Here is an 8,502-nt window from a genome sequence, read left to right as displayed (position 1 = left end):
TAATTTATCAGGTTAATAATTATTATCTGTCAAAGCTGAAAACATGAATCATAATACAAACTTTTATTTACATATTTCGGTTTGGTAATTTTGATACAAGTTAGTATATTTGCAATGTCAAGGAAAATCCGAAGGCTGAATTTTTGACAAAGTGAAAATAAATAATTATTCATAACTATGAAAATATTTAATAATAAGGACGTAGCGGAAACATGGCGGAAAGACTCAAAAGTCAAAACAGATTCTTTTATTGATATTGCATATTGTCTTTGAAAGTTGTTATTTTGACTCATATAACAACCTGTTAAATATTTAACGGACCTCCATAGCAGGAATTAAATTTAACACCGTGTTAGGTGATTTAACATGACATTAGGGCATGGTGGAACGCTCGATAGCTCTAACAGGCCATTAACTGATTTAACAAGCCATTATTTATTTAACATTGCTTGATGAAACTGGGTCTTAACATGACATTAGGGCATGGTGGAATGCTCGATAGCTATAACAGGCCATTAACTGATTTAACAAGCCATTATTTATTTAACATTGCTTGATGAAACTGGGTCTTAGACTAAGACTCTTAGTACGATACTCTAAAACAATAACTGTCAAATGTTCTAGGTTTTTATAGAAAGTAACTGTACACTGTACAGGATTTATGAAATAACGTAACTGAAATTACTTACGTCATGCATTTTTACTGTACCTTCCTGAAACAGTTAAAAATTTTCAGGCCGGTCTATTGTCGGTCGCGGATGGCACATTAGATTTAAATTGATGGCGCCCTGCTATCTTTGTCAGTAGTGAGTGGAGAAACGTGTTGTTGTCGCTGCTGTGACAGCATGCTATGCTAGTCTCCGACCTGTGTCCCGTTCTATCGTACTTCAAAACTCGACTATCCCCAGAGGTAGCTAAGCCGCTACTTGACGAATGGAAACATGATTTCTTTAACCCTTCTACAGGAAAATTGGTTGAGTTAACTGAAATCTGCTGAGTGCGGTCAATGCACTTCTGAGTATGAGGAAAGTACTAAGCAATCCATATCCATACTATGTATGTATATTGTATTAGTAAACGAAAGTATGTCCGTCTGTCTGTCTGTTACCTCTTCACGTCCTAACCGCTAAACCGATTTTGCTGAAATTTAGTATGGAGATACTCTGAGTTCTGGGAAAGGATATATAAAAAAATCATCTTTTCGGGAAAAAAAATTGACGCAATGGAGCTGCGGGCAGCGGGCGTCATCTAGAATAAGAAAATTCTTATTCTTATTCTAGATGACGTTCTCAAGAAAACTAAAAAAAATTGGCCAAGTGCGAGTCGGCCTCACTCACGAAGGGTTCCGTACCATTTAAGAGCAAAAATAGACAAAAAAATGTATTTTTGTATGAGAGCCGCCCTTAAATATTTATTATATTTAAATTTTATCGTATATCTTTAAACGAGCAATTCTTGTATATATATAATTGGAATCTCGGAATCGGCTCCAACGATTTTCATGAAATTTAGCATATCGGGGTCGATAAATCGATCTAGCTAGGAATCATTTTTAGAAAATGTCATTTTAATCGTGTTTTAACGAATACCGAGCAACGCTCGGTCATCCAGGTACTTATCAATTATTAAAGTACTATGTTAGGTACATATACTATTAAACAAAGTACTATTAAATACTAGAAGTATTTTGTGAATATTTCACGTATAGCCATTATTGATTTAGTGCAAAAAATGCCAAAAAGTTTGTTGTATGGGACCCCCCTTAAATATTTTTTTTAGTATTTGTTATAGCGGCAACAGAAATACATAATCTGTGAAAATTTCAAGACTCTAGCTCTTGCCGTTCTTGAGATACAGCCTGGAGATAGACAGACGGACAGACAGACATTGAAGTCCTAGTAATAGGGTACCGCTTTTACCCTTTGGGTACGGAATCCTAAAAAACTAGTTTCTGTTGTCTGTTTTGTGTTAATAAAAGACTATAGTTTAAAATTTGCGGACCACAACCCCTAATTAACGAGCCCGATGCAGCTTATCAAAATGTTACCGTCTATCAGATGGATAGTCCACCTTCATTATGTAAAAAAACCTTCTCTTCCTTTAAAATAAATCTACTTGCAAATACTGTTGGCAAATAGGTATTTAAATGAGGAATTCTACAGGGATGACACCTTGTACACTAGGCCTAGTCATGGCATACCAAAATATATTTCAAGCAACTATAAAATACAAGAGAACTACACAAAATAGCGGCGCGAATAATCGCTTACGAAACAAAACAGCGGCATTAATCCCTGAAAAGCTCGGGCGAACGGCCGGCCAATCATTCGTCAAGCGCGCGGTAAATCTTGTGGGGTGGGTCGCCGGGGGGAGGGGGGGGGTTACGTAACATCCGGAAGTGCGGATTAGGAATCAATAGTGGGCCGTAATGATAGTTGTACCGTAATGGATGTAACTGCGCCGCCCCGGTGCGCGCCGATCATTGCGTCGTAAATAGCGTTGAGGTTTCGCGAGCCTTCCCGCTGCGTTTTATTACTAGTATGTTAGGGATGATCGAAATAGTAAAAAGAAATGTACATACACATTTATATAACCTACGACCTTGGATAAATAATGTTTTGCGCTAATATCTGCAAAAAAACTTTTACTTTTTCTTGTTTCTCTTTGTCTAAGGAATATGGTTAGTAGAAGTAGTACCTATCCAAAAGTGTTTTTTTACAGATGTATGTACTTTGGCCGTAAATGAATAAAAATGTGTTAGCACCTACTAGGACATCTTTTCATCCATCCTTCTCACTAATTAAAGTAATATTCTTTAAAGCCGATTGCAATGAGATTTACATTCCTCACACATAGAGGACAAATATTTCATGAAAATCGAGCTCTTATATTGCACAATTAGTTCCACATCAAGTTTACAAACTGGAATGCGTGTGTCATCATTTAGATTAATAAAACTACAATCACAATATCTTTTTGCCCCCAGCTGTACCGATGAGTAAGCTGAGGATAAAAGTGAGAAAACAGCCTTTTCCTTGTTAAACGGCAAGAACTATCGATTGCACATACACTGGTGATTCATATTCACCCCTTACGTGACTCAGTGCAGTGCCGTCACGGCTGGCGACTATTACACGGATAGAATTAAGCAATACACCACTGATTTATACAATATCCAGCCCTCTGTAAAGGGTACATGTCAGAAAATATGAATGGTATATACACACCTAATTTTTTTATTAAATGCAAAGAAACATAATGTTATTGTAACGGTTGTAAAATGGCTTATTATTTAATATGAATATTGTATTTTTTTATATGCAAATCTACACGAGTAGTTTTATTCAATTCGTACAAAAGAGTTTGCACGTATATGCTCGATTTTAATTATTCTCTTAGTACAAAATTTTAAGCAACAGGAAAATCCATGGCAAGTCCTTAAAATTTCTGTAAGCCATGGAAAAAACTACCATTTTCTTTAATTTTGTTACTCGTAATATTTACCGTGAAAATTTTGGCAGTTTCAGTAATAACGATAATACTTAAAGCGACGATAATACAAGTGGAGAAAAACAGAAAATGTAAAAAGTTTTTTGTTCTTTTATTGGATGTATTTATTTGTTTGTTACAATTCAAAGCGTAAACAAAATGATTAATAGTATTGAAGGCCGCCCTGAAAGCCTATTTGTTACACTATCCGATGTTCCAATGTATTGTTCTGGAAAGCTATCATTGCATTGTATAAACAGACATCTAATATCATAGGGGTGATACTTTACAAATCTGTAGCCAGAAAAATCCTATGGTGACATTGCTGACCAACGCTATAAAACGTTTTTATTCCTTTAGCAATTTGTCGACAGTTCTCTTTAGTCAAGGTATTTATCTAAATATATATAAATCAAAGGCTGACTGACTGACATAGTGATCTATCAACGCTCAGCCCAAGCCACTGGACGGATCGGGCTGAAATTTGGCATGCAGGTAGATGTTATGACGTAGGCATCCGCTAAGAAAGGATTTTGATCAATTCTACTCCCAAGGGCATAAAAAAGGGGCTGAAAGTTTGTATGAAACTTTGTAAATTTTAAACCGATCGGGCTGAGACTTTGATAGATAAATAATAATAATTAAATCGAGCAAAGCCGCGAGAAAAAGCCAGTTTATTTTATATTTTCAAGACACAGTTTAATAGATTCAATCCTTAACAAAGAGCTGTAAATGCCGCAATAACAATAAAAGTGGCAAACTTGTATCATCGAAAACTGCGTATTTTGGGCGGCAAACATGGAAGGCTGTGCTTCCGGTGCGTGCCCGTCTAAATATAGAAGGCGGGCGCCTACCCCACTCAAAGGGGGCTTTCGCGCTGCCCACCATAAATAAACTTTGATTTTTTTATTTTTAAAATCATAAATTATGTATCAGTGAAATTAATTTTTTACGGGCCTTTACAACAAAAGTACTGTACGTCATTAGACGGTACAAGGTCTTCACACAATGTTTAGGCTTTTATGTCGGTTACGTTAATTTTAATGCTTAAAAACTTTCTGTTGTGTACCTACGTTTACTGCTGTGTCTGTGCGACTAGTACTGTGACTGTATCTTAGAATTTCTAGCCTTTTTTCTACACTAATTACATAATTCAGCTCCACCTGTGTTAGTGTTCGTCATTTGATCGTGACATGGCAATTTTTAGGTACGAAAATTGACCAAAACCTTAAGTTTATTATTCCTACATAAATGCTAACATCATTCCTAATTTTAGATATAATTTTATGCTAATTGTAATATTTTATTTGCATAATTGTACGTGCTGAAATTAAAACACTAATTAATGTCATGTTTTCCGACTGTTTCTATAATGGTCGTCATTTATAACGAGCCTAATAAAATTACGCGTACAATAATAAGGGCAAATGAACAATTTCTCTATAACTACAAATAGGTTAGAGGCGGGTCGCGGCTCACGCACTGCAAGTAATTATCAACGCAATACACGGGGGGCACGCGGCCCGCTAGTTCCGTATACCAGATAATAACTTCATTGATTTGTTACGTCAATGACAGTTATATCGATGAAATTAGATGTTTGTATCTTTACTATGTGTAAAGATACAGACATCTAATAAAATCTATCGAAGGTTCAAAATGAATACTCTCTGTCTGTCATATGGTCAGCCTGTACCAATATGGAAATACATATGTCTTCGCAATTGCCTTGCTTCCATTGTTAGAATTTGACTATGCGCAATAACTGCAAAGTTTGATCTGCTGAAAACCAAAACTGTTTTATTTGTATAAATATTGCATGAGAACAGATGGTCTGTCACATCAGAACTTTTATTTTAAACCACCACAACGAACCCCAAAAAAGTAATTTAGTTCGAATCCTAATTATTTAGTTCGCGTGACCGTGCAGTGCGTACGCGCTTGCGATTGCGCCCGACATGACTTCTATTTGCTTCCGCACTCAAATTGCCCCAGAACCCCTAGCCAACACGTTTCTTTCATCGCTTTTTTATAGAATAGCCGATAAAATTGTATGGAATCGGCATACCGAGCGTTTGATAACATGAAATCGACATTCGACTGGTATCATGTCAATTCCATAGGTACATTTTGATCGGCGATGCTATAAAAAAAGCGGTAAAGAAAACGTGTCGGCTAAGCGCCCAGGAGTTACTTGCATGTATAATATTCCGAGTTAATTTACCCGCCCAATTTTTGGAACATGACCGTAAATTGGTTTTTATACGTGTTTTCTGTGTTCCAATTACGGAGCTCCTGAGTTATCGAATGTAGTTGTGTAACGAGGATTATACTTAGCCGCACGGAAGCGTTTCGGATTACTTCATTTTAGATTATCCTAATCCTATTTTATGAGAATCTTTCAATTGTTGGTCATATAAAGATTCAACTATTGTATAACAGAATAGAAAGGATATAATATCTCAGAAGTTGCAGGATATACCAGACTAAATACACCTGTATTTAATCTTGTATAATATCATGCAACTACTGATGTAAATATAACTTAGTAAAATTCCTCTACTAGTAAAAATATCTACACCGTGTACACAAAAAGACCTGGTATTGTAGAATCATATCCTACTAATATTATAAAGGCGAAAGTTTGTATGGATGTGTGGATGTATGGATGTTTGTTACTCTTTCACGCAAAACTACTGAACGGATTTTAATGAAACTTTACAGTAATATAGCTTATACATCAGAATAACACATAGGCTACAATTTTAACCGACTTTCAAAATGGGGGAGGTGTTATGTTCGTTTTCTTATGTTCAACGATTACTCCGCCGTTAGTTAACCGATTTTTGCACAAAAGTGGTGATCTGATGAAGGATGCATAAGTAATCGAGGGAACTCCTCAAAATTTATATGGAAACATGTGGTGACTTCGGTTTCGTGAGAAGGATTCTAAGCATATGCTACCAACAAGTAAGATTTTGCACCGAGGTATACCTGGTGTACCGTGGTTCGGAAGGTGCTGAGAGTGCTGCGTTTAAGAATGGAAAGCATATGCTACTGTGCAAATTACATTCATCATCATCACCACTACCATATTATTATACCATACATCGTCCCATGGTTATGACTTATGAGCCTATAATGACCCTGTCATTGGTACTTTTCATAGTACGTTTTTAGATCAAGACTCGAGTTTGTCAAGCGATAATTGAAAAAATCTATACTTAATATTATAAACCTGAAGAGTTTAGAGTATGTTTGCTTGAACGCACTTATCTCAGGAACTACTGGTCCGATTTAGAAACATATTTCAGTGTTAGATAGAGTGCTAATTTATCGAGTAAGACTATAGGCTATATTATATTATCACGCTAAGACTAATGCGACCGAAGAAACTCAGGAAAATGTGGGAAATATGTGGGAAATATTAGAAATTACGAACTAATGGAGCAATTTTTATGGCAATATTTGGCAAAGATATAGAGTAGACCAAGTGAAGGGAGTAGGGACATGAGAGCTATTTTTTATGGGAAAATGTACGGTTTCCGTAAAATTCCTAATTTACGCGGGCGAAGCCGCGCGGGACATCTAGTCTATTATATTTTCAGAGTGTATCATTTTATTAGTAATGGCCTGTATTCACTTTGATTAGTGATGAGTGCACTGTGCAGGTGATTATTAATCAGGAGAAAGTAAGTGTGGACAGCGGTCAGCGACTGATTAGTGCAAGTCCTTTAATTTCTCCTAATCACCTGCTCCAATCACCTGACCTCGCACTAATCAAAGTGAATACAGGACAACTTAATATTGGCATTTGGCACAGTGGATACTACACATCCTGTAAAGTCTATGCCCAAGTTTTATATCGTTTAAATTTTAACGCGAATTTCCCTGAAAAAAAAAGCTTATTCAATAAAGCTTTAAAGAAGGCGTCGGGGCGGAAAACTTTTTATAAATACCGCTCACTAACTCCATGAAGGTTAGGATTTAATAGCGCTACGCTAATACTCTATACAGCTCTTTTGAACTGACGTAGTATGAGAGTTAATAATTAAGTTTATATTGGGGTATACTAATTTTATTATTTTGTCGCATATTTTAGTCTTATAATACCAGTGTATATTTTGTCAGTTATTGTTGTAGATACTTACTGCCTACATTGGGATTCTTCAGGAGGACAGAAAATATTTATTTAATATCCACTTGAAAAACAGATAATTGATATGTTATATCTGATATCAGAAAAAAAATTAAAACAGTGTAACCTAGATAATAAATATATTAATCATACCCACTACACGACTTCAAAGGGACAACTCGTTTTAGAATTGTAATATGATAAATACAACAATAATAGTGCGCGGGATGAGCTTTGATTAGTGACGGTCAGGTGGGTGCGGTCGATACCCCCCGCTCCCCCCACTCTCCCCCCACAACTACTCCTGCAATAACGGGGGGGATCGCCTCGACTTAAGTATTGATTCGCACGAAACGTGATTTGTACGCACTTATCTTGGTACAGCGAGCTATAAACTGCAACTGATGTACATTGCGCGTTTTTTGAGCTTTTCTGTTTCTTAATCTTTATGCAGAGGCTAATATGACGTCAACATCTGAAATATAGCGTGTAATACAGTTGCAGTTGGGTGCGTTCAATGCTTGCAGTTGCTGTGGTAGTTGATTCTGATAACAGTATTTACATGGAGTTTTCCTAAGTGTATTTCTTGGCCCTAAAAGCTGGTACGACTGACCTGACCTAAAAATCTTGTAGGTTCTATCAGAGAAGGACAAAAACACAATTTTAACAACCCAATGCAAAAGCAGAGAAAATTACACAATTTCAGCATTTTTTAAATCTCAACTTGGGTATCGCGCATTTTAACCTGTCCCCACACCCAATGCAATTTTGAAATATGTTTTTCCCCGCGATAAATCGCTACAAGTCAGTTCCCCCTTTTTTCACGGATGGATGGCCGTTGAACGAAAATATTTGCTAATATTGCGCTTCGATTT

Source organism: Aricia agestis, chromosome 1 (assembly GCF_905147365.1).
Source record: "Aricia agestis chromosome 1, ilAriAges1.1, whole genome shotgun sequence".
Taxonomy (NCBI): Eukaryota; Metazoa; Arthropoda; class Insecta; order Lepidoptera; family Lycaenidae; genus Aricia; species Aricia agestis.
The sequence above is the reverse complement of the archived record's forward strand: the minus strand, read 5'-3'. Positions refer to the sequence as shown.